Source organism: Nerophis ophidion, linkage group LG10, assembly GCF_033978795.1.
Source record: "Nerophis ophidion isolate RoL-2023_Sa linkage group LG10, RoL_Noph_v1.0, whole genome shotgun sequence".
Classification (NCBI taxonomy): Eukaryota; Metazoa; Chordata; class Actinopteri; order Syngnathiformes; family Syngnathidae; genus Nerophis; species Nerophis ophidion.
In genome coordinates, this window is record NC_084620.1 from 50,602,201 (window position 1) to 50,624,580 (window position 22,380).

General features: G+C 38.9%; 1 protein-coding gene across 1 annotated transcript in view; it reads right to left on the bottom strand.

Annotated features, from left to right (window-relative positions):
* Window positions 1-16,686, bottom strand: part of LOC133560962 (synapsin-3-like) — a 274,400-nt gene extending 257,714 nt beyond the window's left edge. The window contains exon 1 of the mRNA XM_061914036.1: window positions 16,553-16,686. The gene's annotated coding sequence lies outside the window, so the exon portion shown is untranslated. The remainder of the gene's footprint in view (window positions 1-16,552) is intronic.
* Window positions 16,687-22,380: the final 5,694 nt, after the last annotated feature.

Consider the following 22,380-nt stretch of genomic DNA (forward strand, 5'->3'; position numbering starts at 1 on the left):
TGACAGCGTCATACTTGCCAACGTCCCCAATTTTCCTGAAAGACCCCTGAATTTTAGGGCACCAATCCTATCGAAGCCCCTGTTGATATTTACCAGATCAACAATATTCAGGGAGTGCCATAATGGCACTGCCTTTAGCGCCCCCTATATCCTAAACTGACAGCGTGCAAGCCCAGTTGTATGTTGCATCTGGCCATGCAAGACGCACGTGTGGTATTGCAAAATATATTTGATCAACAGCTACACAAGAAGGGTGGCCGTAAAAAAAAAACTTTAACACTGTTACAAATATATGCCAGACTGTGAACCTATACCAAAACAAGAATGACAAACACATTTCGGGAGAACATCCGCATCGTAACATAACATAAACACAACAGAACAATTACCCAGAATCCCATGCAGCCCTGACTCTTCCGGGCTACAATATACACCCCCTGCTACCAAATCGTGAAGGCTGGCAAGTATGTTGCTAGGGCGGGAAAGCCATTCATATAAGGTGATGTCATTAAAAAGTGCATGTTAGATTTTTTAAGAAATCTTTTCTTGCGGCCCAACCTCACCCAGTTTTTGCATCCAGTGGCCCCCAGGTAAATTGAGTTTGAGACCCCTGTTCTAGTAGGTAGTAAGGCTGTAACGAAGGATGTCGCGGTAAATGCTACAATGATAAACCGTGGAAAATTCCAGACACTTAGTCATACTATTTACATTTTTACAACTTCTTTATAAATTCTTTACTTTGTTTACTGGGATGTTCACTACTCCTTGATTTAACTGCAACTTTATCAGTGCTCAAATAACTGCTAACTTTATCAGTGTTCAAATAACATCAATACTCGCTATGATGTTTTGTTTACCGCAACCTGTATCAGTGTTCAAATAACATCAATACTAGCTAAAAAGTTTTGTTTACTGCAAACATTATCAGTGTTCAAATAACATCAATATTAGCTTTAATTTTTGGTTTACTGCAAACTTTATCAGTGTTCAAATATCAATACTAGCTAAAAAGTTTTGTTTACTGCTAACATTATCAGTGTTCGAAAAACATCAATGTTAGCTAAAAAGTTGTGTTTACTGCAAACTTTATCAGTGTTCAAATGACATCAATATTAGCTTTAATTTTTGGTTTACTGCACACTTTATAAGAGTTCAAATAACATCAGTATTAGCTAAAAAGTGTTTACTGCAAACATTATCAGTGTTCAAATAACATCAATGTTAGCTAAAAAGTTTTGTTTACTGCAAACTTTATCAGCGTTCAAATAACATCAATACTAGCCAACAAGTCTTGTTTACTGCAAACTTTATCAGTGTTCAAATAACATCAATGTTAGCTAAAAAGTTTTGTTTACTGCAAACTTTATCAGTGTTCAAATAACATCAATACTAGCTAAAAAGTTGTGTTTACTGCTAACATTATCAGTGTTTAAATAACATCAATACTAGCTAAAAAGTTTTGTTTACTGCAAACATTATCAGTGTTCAAATAACATCAATGTTAGCTAAAATGTTTTGTTTATTGCAAACTTTATCAGTGTTCAAATTACATCAATATTAGCTTTAATTTTTGGTTTACTGCAAACTTTATAAGAGTTCGAATAAAATCAATACTAACTATAATGTTTTGTTTACTGCAAACTTTATAAGAGTTTAAATAACATCAAAACCCGCTAAAATGTTTTGTTTACTGCGAACTTTATAAGAGTTCAAATAACATCAAAACTAGCTAAAAAGTTTTGTTTACTGCAAACATCAGTGTTCAAATAACATCAATGTTAGCTAAAAAGTTTTGTTTACTGCAAACTTTATCAGTGTTCAAATAACCCTGTGTATCGGCTGGGGACATCTCGGCGCTACTGATCGGCCTCCGCTTGGGATGGTTTCCTGCTGGCTCCGCTGTGAACGGGACTCTCGCTGCTGTGTTGGATCCGCTTTGGACTGGACTTTCGCGACTGTGTTGGATCCATTATAGATTGAACATTCACAGTATCATGTTGGACCCGCTCGACATCCATTGCTTTCCTCCTCTCCAAGGTTCTCATAGTCATCATTGTCACCGACGTCCCACTGGGTCATTATTGTCACCGATGTCCCACTGGGTGTGAGGATGTCGTAGTGGTTTGTGCAGCCCTTTGAGACACTTGTGATTTAGGGCTATATAAGTAAACATTGATTGATTGATTGATACTAGCTATGTTTTGTTTACTGCAAACATTATCAGTGTTCAAATAACATCAATGTTAGTTAAAAAGTTTTGTTTACTGCAAACTTTAGCAGTGTTCAAATGACATCAATATTAGCTTTAATTTTTGGTTTACTGCAAACTTTATAAGAGTTCAAATAACATCAATACTAGCTATAATGTTTTGTTTACTGTAAACTTAATAAGAGTTTAAATAACATCAAAACTCGCTATGTTTTGTTTACTGCGAACTTTATAAGAGTTCAAATAACATCAAAACTAGCTCAAAAGTTTTGTTTACTGCAAATATCAGTGTTCAAATAACATCAATGTTAGCTAAAAAGTTTTGTTCACTGCAAACTTTATCAGTGTTCAAAAAACATCAATACTAGCTAAAAAGTTTTGTTTACTGCAAACATTATCAGTGTTCAAATAACATCAATGTTAGCTAAAAAGTTTTGTTTACTGCAAACTTTATCACTGTTCAAATGACATCAATATTAGCTTTAATTTTTGGTTTACTGCAAACTTTATAGGAGTTCAAATAACATCAATACTAGCTATAATGTTTTGTTTACTGCAAACTTTATAAGAGTTTAAATAACATCAATACTAGCTATAATGTTTTGTTTACTGCAAACTTTATAAGAGTTTAAATAACATCAAAACTCGCTATGTTTTGTTTACTGCAAACGTTATAGAAGTTCAAATAACATCAATACTAGCTATAATGTTTTGTTTCCAGCAAATTTTATAAGAGTTTAAATAACATCAAAACTCGCTATGTTTTGTTTACTGCAAACTTTATAAGAGTTCAAATAACATCAATACTAGCTATAATGTTTTGTTTCCTGCAAACTTTATAAGTTCAGATAAAATCAATACTAACATCAAATGTATGTTTACTGCAAGCTTTATCAGTGTTCAAATACCATCCCATACTAGCTATGTTTTGTTTACTGCAAACATTATCAGTGTTCGAATAGCATCAATATTAGCTCAAACGTTGTGTTTACTGCAAACTTTATCAGTGTTCAAATAACATCAATACTAGCTATGTTTTGTTTACTGCAAACGTTATCAGTGTTCAAATAACATCAATACTAGCTATAATGTTTTGTTTACTGCAAACTTTATCAGTGTTCAATATCAGTGAAGTGATTTCTCCAAATTCTCTGAACCTTTTGATGATATTAAAGAGCGTAGATGGTAAAATCCCTTAATTCCTTGCAACAGCTTGTATGAGAAATGCCGTTCTTAAACAATTTGCTCAGGCATCTGTTGAAAAAGTGGTGACCCTCGCCCCGTCCTTGTTTGTGAACGACCGAGCATTTCACGGAAGCTACTTTTATACCCAATCATGGCACCCACTTGTTCCCAATTAGCCCGTTCACCTGCGGGATGTTCCAAATAAGCGTTTGACAAGCATTCCTCAACTTTTCTCAGTCTTTTTTGCCACTTGTGGCAGCTTTTTTTAAACATATTGCAGGGATCAAATTCCAAATAAGCTAATAGTTGCAAAAAAAATCTTGTCTTTGCAGTCTATTCAATTGAATATAAGTTGAAAAGGATTTGCAAATCATTGTATCTTGTTTTTATTTACCATTTACACAACGTGACTGCTTTTGGCTTTTGTATTTACTGTGATTTTAAAAATGTTATTTACATTGAGTGTTGTGGTTCGGGCGTCTGGTCAGGATGCCACCCCTAGGGAGGGGTTTCAGGCACGTCCACGGGGAAGACCCAGGACACGTTGGGAAGACTATGTCTCCCGGCTGGCCTAGGGAATGCCTCGGGATCCCCCGGGAGGAGCTGGACCAAGTGGCTGGGGAGTGGGAAGTCAGGGCTTGCCTGCTTAGGCTGCTGCCCCCGCGACCCGACCTCGGATAAGTGGAAGAAGATGGAAGGATGGATGTTTTCCATGGTTATGTTGACATCTCCTATTTCTCATGGTCAATATTTTCCACAGGTCATAAGAAATGTCAATAATTATCGATTATATATTAAAAATAAATGATATCGTGATACCGTTTTTCAGCCATATCGCCCAGCTTGGAGACAACCTTAAAAGGAAGTCCAAAATAACTTATGAGGGCGACGGAAGCGATGGAAAATACCTTCAACGGCTGCAGCCACCATCTTGGTTGTGATGCATGGTAGGAGTTTGTGTGAAAGTCGGCTGCTTATTTGGAATCGCAGCCGCACTAACCGTTATTTCGGCGTGTGAAAACACCTTCTCTTCTTTCTCGCCGCCCTGGTTTGCGGAAATTTCCAAAGCTAAACTTCGGAAGCGGAAAAAAAAAAAAAAAAAGCAAAAGTGTCGCTGGCTCACAGAGGAGTCGGGAAGTCATCTCTGAGCTGAGAACTCTGACAAGAACGTGACGCATGGCGAGCTGGCCACGCTCCTCTGTGACCTCGCCGCAGACGCCGTGTTCGGATCAAGCATGGCGGGGATACGCTTACTCGGGAAACTTTGTTCAAAACAAACGTCAAGGAGGGGGAAGTCGGACGCTGTTGGGCAGGGGTCGGCAACCCTTAATGTTTAAAGAGCCGTATGGGACCAAAATGATAAAAAACTAATCTGTCTGGAGCCGCACAAAATTAAAAGTCTTATATAAGTGTTGTAATGAAGGCAACACATGATGGAAGTGTTTATATTAGCCTACTATCATTATGGACTGGACTCCCACTACTATGGACTGGACTCTCATTATTATGTTAGATCCACTATGGACTGGACTCTCACACTAATATGTTAGATCCACAATGGACTGGACTCTCACAATATTATGGTAGATCCACTATGGACTGGACTCTCATTATTATGTTAGATCCACTGTGGACTGGACTCCCACTATTATTTTAGATCCACAATACACTGGAATCTCACTCAATTATGTTAGATCCACTGTGGACTGGACTCTCACACTATTATGTCAGATCCACAATGGACTGGACTCCCACTATTATTTTAGATCCACAATAGACTGGAATCTCACTCAATTATGTTAGATCTACTATGGACTGGACTCTCACACTATTATGTTAGATCCACTATGGACTGGACTCTTACACTATTAACTACATCCGCTATGGACTGGACTTCCACTATTATGTTAGATCCACTATGGACTGGACTCTCACACTATTATGTTAGATCCACTATGGACTGGACTCTCACTATTATGTTAGATCCACTAAAGACTGGACTCTCACTATTATGTTAGATCCACTATGGACTGGACATTCACACTTATGTTGGATCCACTATGGACTGGACTCTCACAATATTGTGGTAGATCCACTATGGACTGGGCTCTCATTATTATGTTAGATCCACTATGGACTGGACTCTCACTATTATGTTAGATCCCCTATGGACTGGACTCTCTCACTTTTAAGTTAGATCCACTATGGACTGGACTCTCTCACTTTTAAGTTAGATCCACTATGGACTGGACTCTCTCACTTTTAAGTTAGATCCACTATGGACTGGACTCTCACACTATTATGTTAGATGCACTATGGACTGGACTCTCACTATTATGTTAGATCCACTATGGACTGGACTCTCACTATTACGTTAGATCCACTATGGACTGGACTCTCACACTATTATGTTAGATGCACTATGGACTGGACTCTCACACTATTATGTTAGATGCACTATGGACTGGACTCTCACACTAGTATGTTAGATCCACTATGGACTGGACTCCCACACTATTATGTTAGATGCACTATGGACTGGACTCTCACTATTATGTTAGATCCACTATGGACTGGACTCTCACACTATTATGTTAGATCCACTATAGACTGGACTCTCACACTATTATGTTAGATCCACTACGGACTGGACTCTCACACTATTATGTTAGATCCACTACGGACTGGACTCTCACACTATTAATTAGGTCCACTATGGACTGGATCTGCGGTCCCCTCCAAGGTTTCTCATTGCCATCCCATTGGGTTGAGTTTTTTCTTGCTCTGATGTGGGATCTGACCCGAGGATGTGGAGGTGGCTTGTGCAGCCCGTTGAGACACTTGTGATTTAGGGCTATTCAATTAAACATTGATTGACTGATTGTTTCAAACTATTTGAATTATGGCCGTCAGGGAAGAAAATCAATCAATCAATCAATCAATCAATCAATCAATCAATGTTTACTTATATAGCCCTAAATCACTAGTGTCTCAAAGGGCTGCACAAACCACTACGACATCCTCGGTAGGCCCACATAAGGGCAAGGAAAACTCACACCCAGTGGGACATCGGTGACAATAATGACCCATTGGGACGTCGGTGACAATGATGACTATGAGAACCTTGGAGAGGAGGAAAGCAATGGATGTCGAGCGGGTCTAACATGATACTGTGAAAGTTCAATCCATAATGGATCCAACACAGTCGCGAGAGTCCAGTCCAAAGCGGATCCAACACAGTCGCGAGAGTCCAGTCCAAAGCGGATCCAACAGAGCAGCGAGAGTCCCGTTCACAGCGGAGCCAGCAGGAAACCATCCCAAGCGGAAGCGGATCAGCAGCGCAGAGATGTCCCAAGCCGATACACAGGCAAGCAGTACATGGCCACCGGATCGGACCGGACCCCCTCCACAAGGGAGAGTGGGACATAGGAGAAAAAAAACCCGTAAATTAGCCGCACCGTTTTATAATCCACACTACACAGGGATCAAAGGGTAGGAAAAAATTAGCTGCTTATAGTCCGTAATTTACGGTATCTCCTCCATGGTTTCAGTTCACATTTTCAGGACTTATACAGATCCCAAACACAGTACGACTTAATTAACAGCGCCTCTGCTGGTGGCACCTAGGCACTGCACCAACAATTACTTTCAAAGCAACATAATTCCTAATTAACAATTATGAATTGTTATCATAAGGACTGAGTACTCTTTTTTTTTTTTTTTTTTTTTTCCCCTGAGCTGTGACTCGCAGGCTATTGATAATTCCCTCCCACGTGAGCGCAATTAGCACATTGATTCCACCTTAAGATGTTCCCTTCTGCACATTTGTCGCACTGCTTAACCAGGACCGAGAAAAAGAAAAAAAAGGTCAATTGGATGCTCGTCAAACAATGAAAAAGCAGCTTCAAGCTTTCATGTGGCAGAGCAGCTGTTGGCAGACAAAGCCGTGCGACCATCCAACAACTCGTGTCTTCCCCCGCGATTAGCCCATAAATAATTCAGGGCGTTCAGTGGGCTGCGCGGGGGTCATTAGCCTCAATCTTCAGAGCGTACACCTGCTTTGAGTGACAGGAAGTGGCGACGTATGACAACACGCGTTCCATCCGGAAGAGAAATGGCTGACATTTGACCAGGAGGTGGAGACGTTGGCGTTGCCTGCCGCACCGGGAAAAGATCGATTATTTAGTGACGCCTTCGAAGCTCAGCAAGTTTGTAGCAACAGCACGTTAAAAAAAACGGAACTGCACTTTTTTGGGTAATCCTTATGTGAGACCAGAACACACATAAATAAAGGCTAGTAAAAGTCAGCTAACAATGTGAATCGCTCTTTTCCGCCTATATAGTGCTGTAAAAAACATCCAAATCTCCTTCAATTTTGTAGTATCTACAAACATTCATAATAACATGTAACATATACATGATGTAAGTATATACAGTATGTAGTATCTAGTAACAGTCATTATAACATGTAATATATACATGATGTAAGTATATATGCAGTATCTAGTAACATTCATTATAACATGTAATACATACATAATGTAAGTATATATCTAGTATCTAGTAACATTCATAATAACATGTAATGTATACATGATGTAAATATATATGTAGTATCTATTAACATTCATGATAACATGCAATACATACATGATTTAAGTATATATGTAGTATCTAGTAACATTAATAATAACATGTAATATATACATGCTGTAAGTATATATGTAGTATCTAGTAACATTCATTTAAACATGTAATGTATACATGATGTAAATATATATGTAGTATCTAGTAACATTCATAATGACATGTAATACATACATGATTTAAGTATATATGTAGTATCTAGTAACATTAATAATAGCATGTAATGTATACATGCTGTAAGTATATATGTAGCATCTAGTAACATTCATTTAAACATGTAATGTATACATGATGTATATATGTAGTATCTAGTAACATTCACAATAACACGTAATACATACATGATTTAAGTATATATGTAGTAACTAGTAACATTCAGAATAACATGTAATATATACATGCTGTAAGTATATTTGTAGTATCTAGTAACATTAATTTAAACATGTAATGTATACATGATGTAAGTATATATGTAGTATCTAGTAACATTCATAATAACATGGAATACATACATGATTTATGTATATATGTAGTATCTAGTAACATTCACAATAAACATGTAATATAAACATGTATATATGCAGTATCTAGTAACATTCATTATAGCATGTAATACATACATGATGTAAGTATATATGTAGTATCTAGTAACATTCAAAATAACATGTAAAGTATACATGAAGTAAGTATGTATGTAGTATCTAGTAACATTCATAATAACATATAATGTATATAGGATGTAAGTATATATGTAGTTTCTAGTAACATTCATAATAACATGTAACGTATACATGATGTAAGTATATATGTAGTATCTAGTAACATTCATAGTAACAAGTATATATGTACTGTAGTAACATTCATAATAACATGTAATGTATAAATAAATAAGTATATATGTAGTATCTAGTAACATTCCTAATAACATTAATATATACATGCTGTAAGTATATATGTAGTTTCTAGTAACATTCATAATAACATGTAATATTTACCTAATTAGCTTATTCTAAGCATACGGCGGTGTATTCATTTCCCAGACGCATCACTACTTTCACCTTTCCCTTCAACAACAACAACACTACTAATCATAGCCAACGTTATGAGAGACAACACAGACCGAAAACTTCTATTTTTGAACCTGAATATAAGGAGGATGATCTACAGGTTTTAGAAGCTGTGTGCTAAACTGATGCAGCTTTAGTCAAACACAAAGCATCATATAGCAGTATTACAATAAAATAAATATCCCAAACTCTGCATTATTATAACTGAGCTGTAAGTATATATGTAATGTAGTATCTAGTAACATTCATAATAACATAATATTTACATATTTAGCTCTAAGCATATGACGATGTGTTCCTTTTCACAATGTTCGCGTTTCCCTTTAACAACAACAACAATACTATTCATAGCCAACGTTATGAGAGCCAACACAGACCACTTTGGGACAAATTTTGATCCAGGAAGTTATATTTTTGAACCTGAACATACAGAGGATGAGCTACAAGTTTTAGAAGCTGTGTGGTAAACAGACCCATCAAGTAGCAGCATTGCCAAGTGCTAAACAAGAAACACAAACTAGCAACATAATAAAACAATCACTGCTCTCACCAGGATGTTGACTGATGGGATATTTATATTTTCCCATGTCCATTAAGAATTACTCAAAATCCTCACGCAGATTTTAGAAGCTGTGTGCTAAACAGATGCAGCTTTAGTCAAAGACTAAGTATCATGTTGCAGTATTACAATGAAATAAATATCACAAAATCTCTGTTATTATAACTGTGCTGTAAGTATATATGTAATGTAGTATCTAGTAACATTCATAATAACATGTAATATTTATGTAGTTTGCTCTTCTTAAAGTGGTGAAGCTGCCTTTTAGTTTGCACTTGAATTGTATTGACAGTGCATTTAAGAAAAAAATTATTATTTGGCAATAATTTATTTTATCACTGTGTAATTGTACACTGAACAAAAATATAAACGAAAAACCTTTGTTTTTAAACCCATTTTTCATGAGTTGAACTCAAAGATGTAAAACTTTTACGATACACACAAAAGGCATATTCCTCGCAAGTATTGTTCACAAATCTGTCTAAATCTGTGTTAGTGAGCATTTCTTCTTTTGCCAAAATAATCTATCTGTTGTGAACTCGCATGTCTGCTGTTGTGTGTCCCCGAGTATGCAAGAATCCAGGAGAGTTGAGTGAAGGTAAGAATATTTAATACAAATAAGAAAATAACAAAAGCAAACATAAAGCAGTCGTGCAGATAAACGTTCTCAATATAGATTTTATCATCGAGCACTGAGGAGTGCTCGAGTGAAACATAAATAGACACTAGTGTGATTGACAGCAGGTGTGAACCGCTGCCAATCAACGAAAAGAGAAAAACAGTGCTCCGTGAATAAAACAGGAAATACAACAAAATAAGAGCACTGAACAGGAAGTAAATACAAAAACACGAAAAACTAACAGAAATGAAGTGACAGATTGTCACACCATCCATCTTTGCCAAAATAATCCATGTACTGTACAAAAAAGTACAATACTTACAGTTTTAACCCTTTTTAGGGCACAACAGAAAACTGAAAACATCATAACCTATACAATACCGCCATATAACGCCATGGACTTGCAACTTAAATGATAATATGATGATATTAAAACAAAAGGTAACAATTGGATAACAATTATCATAATTAGATCGTTTTTAAATGTTACATTTTTCAAAAAAATAATATTCTTCTCAAAAATAATTCATGTTTACTAACACACACAAAAGAACTGAAATTTCATACCTCCAAGTTTGTCCATGAAAACTACAACAGAGACAATGAAACAGCTAGTCTGTAAAAATAAGGACAATACTTACAGTTTTAACACCTTTTAGGGCACAACAGGAAACACGCCATAACCTATACACTACTGCCATCTAACGTCTTGGACTTGCAACTTAATGTCATACTTGCAGATGATAATATGATGATAATAAAACAATATACAACAACTGTACAAAAAGTATCATAAATAGCACATTTTTAAATGTTGCAATAAAAATATTTTTTTATCAAAAATAATTAATGTTTACTAACACACACAAAAGTACAGAAATCTGGGACCTCCAAGTTGGTTCATGAAAACAACAACAAAGACGCGAGTTACAATCAAACAGCTAGTGTGTAAAAATAAGGACGACACTTATAGTTTTAACACATTTTAGGGAGCAACAGAAAACACACCATAAACTATACACTCCTGCCATCTAACATCTTGGACTTGCAACTTAATGTCATAGTTGCAATCAAACAATTAGTTGAAAAAAAAAAAAAAAAAAGTACAAAACTTACAGTATTAACACTTTTTAGGGTGCAACAGAAAAGAGAAAACACACCATAACTTATACACTACTGCCATCCAACGTCTTGAACTTGCAACTTAATGTCATACTTGCAAGTGATATTATGATGATATTAAAGCAATATATGACAACTGGACAACAATTATCAGAATTAGCTATTTTTTAAATGTTAAATGTTGCAAAAAAAATGTTATTAAAAATATTTCATGTTTACTAACACACACACAAAAGTACAAAAATTTCGTACCTCCAGGTTTGTCCATTAAAACTACAATGGAGACGTGCGTTACAAAAAAACCGCAGGTGTGTGATAAGCGCAACACTTACAGTATTAACACTTTTTAGGGCGCAACAGAAAAGAGAAAACCCACCATAATTTATACACTACTGCCATCTAACGTCTTGGACATGCAACTTAATGTCATACTTGCAAATGATAATATGATGATATTAAAACAATATATGACAACTGTACAATTTTTTTTATAAATAGCTCATTTTTAATGTTAAACGTCGCAATAAAAATACTCTCTTATCAAAAATAATGAATGTTTACTAACACACACAAAAGTACAGAAATCTGGGACCTCCAAGTTGGTTCATGAAAAAAACAACAAAGACGCGAGTTAAAATCAAACAGCTAGTGTGTAAAAGTAAGGACGACACTTACAGTTTTAACACCTTTTAGGGCGCAACAGAAAACACACCATAAACTATACACTACTGCCATCTAACGTCTTGGACTTGAAACTTAATGTCATAGTTGCAATCAAACAATTAGTTTGTAAAAAAAAAAAAAAAAAAAGTACAAAACTTACAGTATTAACACTTTTTAGGGCGCAACAGAAAAGAGAAAACACACCATAACTTATACACTACTGCCATCCAACGTCTTGGACTTGCAACTTAATGTCATACTTGCAAATGATATTATGATTATATTAAAACAATATATGACAACTGGACAACAATTCTCATAATTAGCTATTTTTTAAATGTTAAATGTTGCAAAAAAATGTTATCAAAAATATTTCATGTTTACTAACACACACACAAAAGTACAAAAATTTCGTACCTCCAAGTTTGTCCATTAAAACTACAACGGAGACGTGCGTTACAATCAAACAGCTGGTGTGTGATAAGCGCAACACTTACAGTATTAACACTTTTTAGGGTGCAACAGAAAAGAGAAAACACACCATAATGTATACACTACTGCCATCTAACGTCCTAGACTTGCAACTTAATGTCATACTTGCAAATGATAATATGGTGATATTAAAACAATATATGACAACTGTACATTTTTTTTTATAAATAGCTCATTTTTAAATGTTAAATGTTGCAAAAAAAATACTCTCTTATCAAAAATAATGAATGTTTACTAACACACACAAAAGTACAGAAATCTGGGACCTCCAAGTTGGTTCATGAAAACAACAACAAAGACGCGAGTTACAATCAAACAGCTAGTGTGTAAAAGTAAGGACGACACTTACAGTTTTAACACCTTTTAGGGCGCAACAGAAAACACACCATAAACTATACACTACTGCCATCTAACGTCTTGGACTTGCAACGTAATGTCATAGTTGCAATCAAACAATTAATGTGTAAAAAAAAAAAAAAGTACAAAACTTACATTATAAACACTTCTTAGGGCGCAACATAAAAGAGAAAACATCATAACTTATAGACTACTGCCGTCTAACGTCTTGGACTTGCAACGTAATGTCATACTTGCAATCAAACAGTTAGTGTGTAAAAAAAAAAAAAAGTACAAAACTTACATTATTAACACTTTTTAGGGCGCAACAGAAAAGAGAAAAACCCACCATAATTTATACACTACTGCCATCTAACGTCTTGGACTTGCAACTTCATGTCATACTTGCAAGTGACATTATGATGCTATTAAAACAAATACATGACAACTGGACAACAATTATCATAATTAGTTGTTATCAAAAATAATTCATGTTTACTAACACACACACACACAAAAGTACCTCCAAGTTTGTCCAGGAAAACTACAACGGAGACACGCGTTATAATCGCAATCAAACAGCAGGTGTGTGATAAGCGCAACACTTACAGTATTTAAAGGCCTACTGAAAGGCACTACTACCGACCACGCAGTCTGATAGTTTATATATCAATGATGAAATATTAACATTGCAACACATGCCAATACGGCCTTTTTAGTTTACTAAATTGAAATTTTAAATTTCGCGCGAAGTATCCTGTTGAAAACGTCGCGGTATGATGACGCGTGCGCGTGACGTCACGGATTGTAGCCGACATTTTTTTCCAGCCCGATCCCAGCTATAAGTCGTCAGCTTTAATCGCATAATTACACAGTATTCTGGACATCTGTGTTGCTGAATCTTTTGCAATTTGTTCAATTAATAATAGAGACATCAAAGAAGAAAGATGTAGGTGGGAAGTGGTGTGTTGCAGCTGCCTTTAGCAACACAAACACAGCCGGTGTTTCATTGTTTACATTCCCGAAGGTGAAGCTTTACTACGGAACAGAGTGGTCAAGCGAACATGGTTCTCTACCACATGTCAACCGGCAGGTTTCGGTGAGAAAATTGTGGTAATAAGTCGGCTTTTACCATAGACATGAGCAGAGCTTGCGTCGTTCCTCGTGCACCTGTCAAAGAGGCAGCTATCTTGGCTCCTCCAACCGGCCGCTCCTGAACGTGGGATGCTTCCAACGTGGAGGAAGGGGGGAAAAAAAACTTCAGCCCGGCCCGACTGGCTGCCTTTGCTTCGACCCGTCGAGAAACGTGGCTTCCCTCAGAGACACTGGCGGTCACCACACCCCTCCGACTTTCAAGTACAACTATATAATCTCACTAAAACACTAGTAACACAATAAGCAGATAAGGGATTTTCCAGAATTATCCTATCAAATGTGTCTAATAACATCTGAATTGCTCCCACTGCCCTGTCTTTCTTTTTCTAGTCCTTCACTCTCACTTTCCTCATCCACGAATCTTTCATCCTCGCTCAAATTAATGGAGAAATTGTCGCTCTCTCGGTCCGGATCGCTCTAGCTGCTGGTGGCCATGATTGTAAACAATGTTCAGATGTGAAGGGCTCTACAACCACTGACGTCACGCGTACATCGTCTGCTACTTCAGGTACAGGCAAGACTTTTTTATTAGCGACCAAAAGTTGGGAACTTTATCGTCGATGTCCTCTACAAAATCCTTTCAGCAAAAATATGGCGATATCGCGAAATGATCAAGTATGACACATAGAATGGACCTGCTATCCTCGTTTAAATCAAGAAAATCTCAATTCAGTAGGCCTTTATCGAAAATAATTAATGTTTACTAACAGACACACAAAAGTACCTCGAAGTTTTTCCACGAAAACTACAACGGAGACACGCATTATAATCGCAATCAAACAGCAGTTGTGTGTGATAAGCGAAACACTTACAGTATTAATACTTTTTAGGGCGCAACCAAAAAAACCCAAAAACAGTATACAGTGGGGCAAAAAAGTATTTAGTCAGCCACCGATTGTGCAAGTTCTCCCACTTAAAATGATGACAGAGGTCTGTAATTTTCATCATAGGTACACTTCAACTGTGAGAGACAGAATGTGAAAAAAAAAATCCAGGACATTGTAGGAATTTTAAAGAATTTATTTGTAAATTATGGTGGGAAAAAAGTATTTGGTCAACCACTCAAAGCGCTCACTGATGGAAGGAGGTTCTGGCTCAAAATCTCACGATACATGGCCCCATTCATTCTTTCCTTAACACGAATCAATCGTCCTGTCCCCTTAGCAGAAAAACAGCCCCAAAGCATGATGTTTCCACCCCCATGCTTCACAGTAGGTATGGTGTTCTTGGGATGCAACTCGGTATTCTTCTTCCTCCAAACACGACGAGTTGAGTTTGAAAATGTCATGTGGTCAGATGGAACCAAAATAGAACTTTTTGGTATAAACTCAACTCGTCGTGTTTGGAGGAAGGGAGGAGTGCCATCTCCGGGTTGGGGAGGAGACCCTGCCCGAAGTGAAGGCGTTCAAGTACCTAGGAGTCTTGTTCACGAGTGAGGGAAGAGTGGATGGTGAGATCGACAGGCGGATCGGTGCGGCGTCTTCAGTAATGCGGACGTTGTACCGATCCGTTGTGGTGAAGAAGGAGCTGAGCCGGAAGGCAAAGCTCTCAATTTACCGGTCGATCTACGTTCCCATCCTCACCTATGGTCATGAGCTTTGGGTCATGACCGAAAGGACAAGATCACGGGTACAAGCGGCCGAAATGAGTTTCCTCCGCCGGGTGGCAGGTCTCTCCCTTAGAGATAGGGTGAGAAGCTCTGCCATCCGAGAGGAGCTCAAAGTGAAGCCGCTGCTCCTCCACATGGAGAGGAGCCAGATGAGGTGGCTCGGGCATCTGGTCAGGATGCCACCCGAAGGGAGGTGTTTAGGACACGTCCAACCGGTAGGAGGCCACGGGGAAGACCCAGGACACGTTGGGAAGACTATGTCTCCCGGCTGGCCTGGGAACGCCTCGGGATCCCCCGGGAAGAGCTAGACGAAGTGGCTGGGGAGAGGGAAGTCTGGGCTTCCCTGCTTAGGCTGCTGCCCCCACGACCCGACCTCGGATAAGCGGAAGATGGATGGATGGGTGGATGGCACCTCCTTCCATCAGTGAGAGCTTTGAATGGTAGACCAAATACTTAATTTATAAATAAATGTTATAAAATTCCTACAATATGAATTCCTGGATTTTTTTTCACATTCTGTCTCTCACATTTCAAGTGTACCTATGATGAAAATGACAGACCTCTGTCATCATTTTAAGTGGGAGAACTTGCCCCACTGTATATAGTTTTAACAGGTGAATTTTAGCAGAAATTGCTAACATGCCTGTAAAATAAAATAAAAAATCCAATATTGAGCCGGAAGTTGCGCGAAGTGACTTCCTGGTCACATTATCGACACATTGATTGATTGACACAGTATCGACGCAGGCTTGGGGGGGGGCAGACATCACCTGCTGTGCCCACATAAACACTTTGACGCAGCGACGCCGGGGCGGACACGCCACAGGAGACAAAGAAGGTGTTTCACGCAGAATATGGCGCCCAGATGTCAAAGATGAAGACTGATTACCTGAGCGGCGAGACGATGGAGGACGCTTCTTCTTCTTCGTTTTTTAAAGATGCTGCTGCCTCCTCTTCTTCTTCTTCTCTGCTGTCCTCCTAGATCCTAACACACGCCCACCCTCCCTCTCTCTCTCTCCTACCGCACACTTCGACGCGTCCGCAATGCATGCCGGGTAGCACGGGGATGCCTTCATTACTGCGGCGCGACGGTCCTGGACGCTGATTGGACGAGATGCAAATTGGGGGCGTGGTTACGAGGGGTTGGCGTAATTGAAAACCGGCCCGAGTTTGAAACCCATTACTACCCACCACGCAGTCTGATAGTTTATGTATCAATGATGAAATATTAACATTGCAACACATGCCAATACGGCCGTTTTAGTTTACTAAATTGCAATTTTAAATTTCCCGGGACTTTTTTCTTGAAAACGTCGCGTAATGATGACGTGTACGCGTGACGTCACGGGCTGTTATGAATTTGAGCGCTACAAATTTGTGCTTTGTTTTAAAGATCTGATTTTTGGTTTTACACTGTATGAACAAAAATTTGAAAAGGAATTCTACCTTTGCAACCTCATTATTTTATCGGCTAAGTTTTATATTCGTAAATGCAAGTTTCTTAATACCCGACCTATCTTTTGTGCCTTTAAAAAAGATTTTGAACTTTACATTAAAACACTCTCTACCTCTAACAACAAAAAAGCTGTGAAAACAATGATGCTGTGTTCCAATTTTAAGTTGTTTAATGAATCTGAATGAGCCTATGGCTTTGCACTTTGTTTATTATATACACATATATATATATATATATATATATTATTATTATTATTTTTTTTTTTTTTTGTATTCTATTTTTGTTATTTTGAATTTATAACCCCCTGGCGCTGTTTTGTACTGTTTTCATAATGTTTTATAATGTTTTATATTGTTCTTTGACTTACTGTTTGTAGTTGTTAAAAAATGTATAAATAAACATTTAAAAAAAATAAATTAATATGAGCGCTGCACACACACATAGCTAAAAGTCGTCTGCTTTAACCGCATAATTACACAGTATTTTGGACATCTGTGTTGCGGAATCTTTTGCAATTTGTTCAATTAATATTGGAGAAGTCAAAGAAAGACGGAGTTGGGAAGCTTTGGCCTTTAGCCACACAAACACACGGTGATTCCTTGTTTAAAATTCACAGAGGTGAAACTTTACTATGGATCAGAGCGAACATGGATTCCGACTACATGTCAACCAGCAGGTTTCGGTGAGAAAATGGTGGTAAAAAGTCGCCACTTACCGGATATCAGTTGAGCTTGTGCCGTCCATACAGCTGCCGTCGACTTCCCCGAGACACTGCGCGTCAACACCCGGCCGTGGACGTACACTTCCGACTATCAGGTACTGTTAAACTCACTAAAACACTAGCAACACAATAGAAAGATAAGGGATTTCCCAGAATAACCTAGTAAATGTCTGTAAAAACATCGGAATCCGTCCCAATGCAATCGCGTTTTTTTTTTGTGTTTTTTCTAGTCCGTCGCTATCAATATCCTCAAACACGAATCTTTCATCCTCGCTCAAATTAATGGGGAAATTGTCGTTTTCTCGGTCGGAATAACTGTTTTTGTTGGAGACTCCCATTAAAATCAATGTGATTATATGAGGAGCCATCAACATCGGTAAAGGCGAGGCTTTTTCGGGAAGTACCAAAGTGGGCGAACTTTATCGTGGATGTTCTCTGGGGCGGTATAGCTCGGTTGGTAGAGCGGCCGTGCCAGCAACTTGAGGGGTTGCAGGTTCGATCCCCGCTTCCGTCATCCTAGTCACTGCCGTTGTGTCCTTGGGCAAGACACTTTACCCACCTGCTCCCAGTGCCACCCACACTGGTTTAAATGTAACTTAGATATTGGGTTTTACTATGTAAAGCGCTTTGAGTCACTAGAGAAAAAGCGCTATATAAATATCATTCACTTCACTCTACTAAATCCTTTCAGCGAAAATATGGCAATATCGCGAAATGATCAAGTATGACACATAGAATTGACCTGCTATCCCCGTTTAAATAAGAAAATCTCATTTCAGTAGGCCTTTAAAGTGGACCCCGACTTAAACCAGTTGAAAAACTTATCTGGGTGTTACCATTTAGTGGTCAATAGTACGGAATATGTACTGTACTGTGCAATCTACTAATAAAAGCTTCAATCAATCAATCAATCAACAGTGCGTATTCAGAGCGCATGTAAAAAAAAAATTAAAAAATAAATAAATTCCCAGTCCACAAGTATTCTCATTCACAACACGTTCTCTGTCAAGCCTGGACATGGATTGTGTGTGCTCCTTCGACGCAAAGGGACTACAGGACGAGCCAGGCATGAATTAAGGTAGATGTTTGTTTTTATTAATACTCAAAATACAAAAAAAAGGCAAAACAAAAAGCGCGCTCGATGGCGGATACTAATCTATACTAAAACTTAGAACAAAAACAGCACAATGGCGATACTATCTACAAACAAACAAAAAATACTATCAAATACATAAATACAAACAAACACTTACTTGGCGTGGATTAATCGAAAAGCATGGCATGAAGTATGAAAGGCAACGATAGTTAATATTCCCAGACTGATGGACAGAAAGAAAATAACTTAAATAGTGGCTGTGATAATTAGGAACAGGTGCGGGACTGAGGGCAGGGGCGTGACTAGGAGGGCAAGGTGAAAATCAATGAGTTGTCATGGTAACAAAAACAAACCAGGAAGTGAAAAAAACATAACAAGAGTCCAGAAAACCAAACATAACCTGACCAAAACCAAAAAATAAACTTAGAGGCATGACATTCTCTTAGATTTCCATGTTAGGATACATGTTCACATTATCTAATGACTGTATCTAAAAAAGATTAAAATATATTTTTATTTAAAGGCCTACTGAAAGCCACTACTACCCACCACGCAGTCTGATAGTTTGTATATCAATGATGAAATATTAACGTTGCAACACATGCCAATACGGCCTTTTTAGTTGACTAAATTGCAATTTTAAATTTCCCGCGAGTTTCTTGTTGAAAACGTCGCGGAATGACGCGTGACGTCACTGACTGTCAGGAAATATTAGCGCTGCACAACTCGCGGCTAAAACTCGTCTGATTTGACCGCATAATTACACAGTATTTTGGACACCTGTGTTGCTGAATCTTTTGCAATTGGTTCATTTAATAATGGAGACTATAAAAAACAATTCCGAGTCCATGGTTCTCGCCCGGAAAAGGGTGGAGTGTCATCTACGGGTTGGGGAGGAGACCCTGCCCCAAGTGGAGGAGTTCAAGTACCTAGGAGTCTTGTTCACGAGTGAGGGAAGAGTGGATCGTGAGATCGACAGGCGGATCGGTGCGGCGTCTTCAGTAATGCGGACGTTGTATCGATCCGTTGTGGTGAAGAAGGAGCTGAGCCGGAAGGCAAAGCTCTCAATTTACCGGTCGATCTACGTTCCCATCCTCACCTATGGTCATGAGCTTTGGGTCATGACCGAAAGGATAACATCACGGGTACAAGCGGCCGAAATGAGTTTCCTCCGCCGGGTGGCGGGGCTCTCCCTTAGAGATAGGGTGAGGAGCTCTGCCATCCGGGAGGAACTCAACGTAAAGCCGCTGCTCCTCCACATCGAGAGGAGCCAGATGAAGTGGTTCGGGCATCTGGTCAGGATGCCACCCGAACGCCTCCCTAGGGATGTGTTTAGGGCACGTCCAGCTGGTAGGAGGCCACGGGGAAGACCCAGGACACGTTGGGAAGACTATGTCTCCCGGCTGGCCTGGGAACGCCTCGGGATCCCTCGGGAAGAGCTAGACGAAGTGGCTGGAGATAGGGAAATCTGGGCTTCCCTGCTTAGGCTGCTGCCCCCGCGACCCGACCTCGGATAAGCGGAAGATGATGGATGGATGGATGGATGGATGGATGGATGGATGGATGGATAAAAAACAATATGGTTGGTGGAAAGCGGTGTATTGCAGCTGTGTTCAGCACCGAGACACAGCCGACGTTTCTCTGTTTGTTGTGAAGCGGAGCGGTCAAGCGAACATGTTTTTGGATGGGGAAATTGTGATGTACATCTTACCGGAGACATCATTGGATTATTCGTCGTCCTGCTGCGGCGGCGGCGGCTGTGAGCTTGGCTCCTCGGCTCCTCTCTGAGACACTTGGTGTTCACCGCAGCCATCCGACCTCGAGGTATGTCTTTACAATCTTTTACACTCTTTAAAATCTCACTAATGTTACGCCTGTGTGGCATCGTGGTACCGGGTTCGATTCCCTCGAGGATGCGTCAAAATTGAACACAGCAAAGGTAAGTTTTAACAGATTTATACTACAACGAGGATCTAAGAAACAAAACACTGGAGCTGACAAAAGGAAACCAAAGACGCTAGTATGAGAACTAGGTGATACAAAATACAAACTAAACTGACCCGTAGGAACTGTTGCGTTTTTGGACCTTTTCTTCCTTCGGTCAACGCCCCCAGATTGTTTGATGACACATAAGCTGGTTTTAAATCAATCAGAGACAGAGGTTGCTCATTTTTATATTTTATATAACCAAAGCGCTTGGGGAGATCAATCTAGATCAGGGGTGCCCATTACGTTGATCGCGAGCTACCAGTCGACCGCGGGGGGTGTGTCAGTCGATCTCCAGCCAGGCTTTTAAAAAAAATTGACCTAAAAATTAGTGATCATCAATCTTCACCAAGACGTCACTTAAATGACATTCACGGTACCGGAGGGTCTTGTGAGATGACGCTGGCTGCTGCAATATCATTATTATTAAAAATGACTGAGAGGAAGGCGAGAAACACTTTTTATTTCAACAGACTCTCGCGCCGTACCTTCCGTCAAAACTCTAAAGGCCGACTGCACATTTCCTATCTTCACAATAAAAGCCATGCTTCATGCTGCCTGCGCTAACTAAATACAGAGTCTCGGAAAACTGGCGTGCACAAGCGATCCCTCAGAAAGCTGACATGCACATCACTTGTGCACGCCAGCTTTCCGAGACTCTTATTTTGTTAGCGCAGGCAGCATGAAGCAGGGCTTTTATTGTGAAGATAGGAAATGTGCAGTCGGCCTTTAGAGTTTTGACGGAAGGGACGGCGCGAAAGTCTGTTGAAATAAAAAGTGTTTCTCGCCTTCCTCTCTGTCATTTTTTCATAATAATGAACTGGCAGCAGCCAGCGTCATCTCACAAGACCCTCGGGTGCCGTGAATGTCAATCAAGCAAGCTACGGAATTTGCCGCCAATGTTTTTCTTGTAAAGTGTATAGAAGCTGGATGAATTAGATGCCAAAAACCAACCACTTTCATGTGGTATTGTACAGAAAGGACAACTTTTTTTCTCCTCCATTTGAAAATGTGGGCGTTATCATCATTACTGTCTGATTCCAATCAATGCAAGTCATCAGAATCAGGTAATACACCAACTTATATTCTTGTCTTCGTGAAAGAAAGACATCTATATGTGTTACACATGCTTGTATTATCATTAAACACATTTAACTTGTTTACAAAAATGTCTCTTTCATAAATAAATAAATATAAATGATATATATAAATGAGGTAGATCCCCTCGAGTTGGTCAATTGAAAAGTAGCTCGCCTGCAGAAAAAGTGTGGGCACCCCTGATCTAGATACAACATTTCAAAGCTCGGTCCAAATTGATCTAATCCTAAAATGGCAGTTTCTCCCTCCTCACTCACTCTCACCCGCCCCTCTTTTTCTCCTCCCTACTTTGGACAGTTGAGATAACAGATTTGTTATGGCTTCATTCCGACATTCCAAACTCAAGGTCTAAGTAAAAAG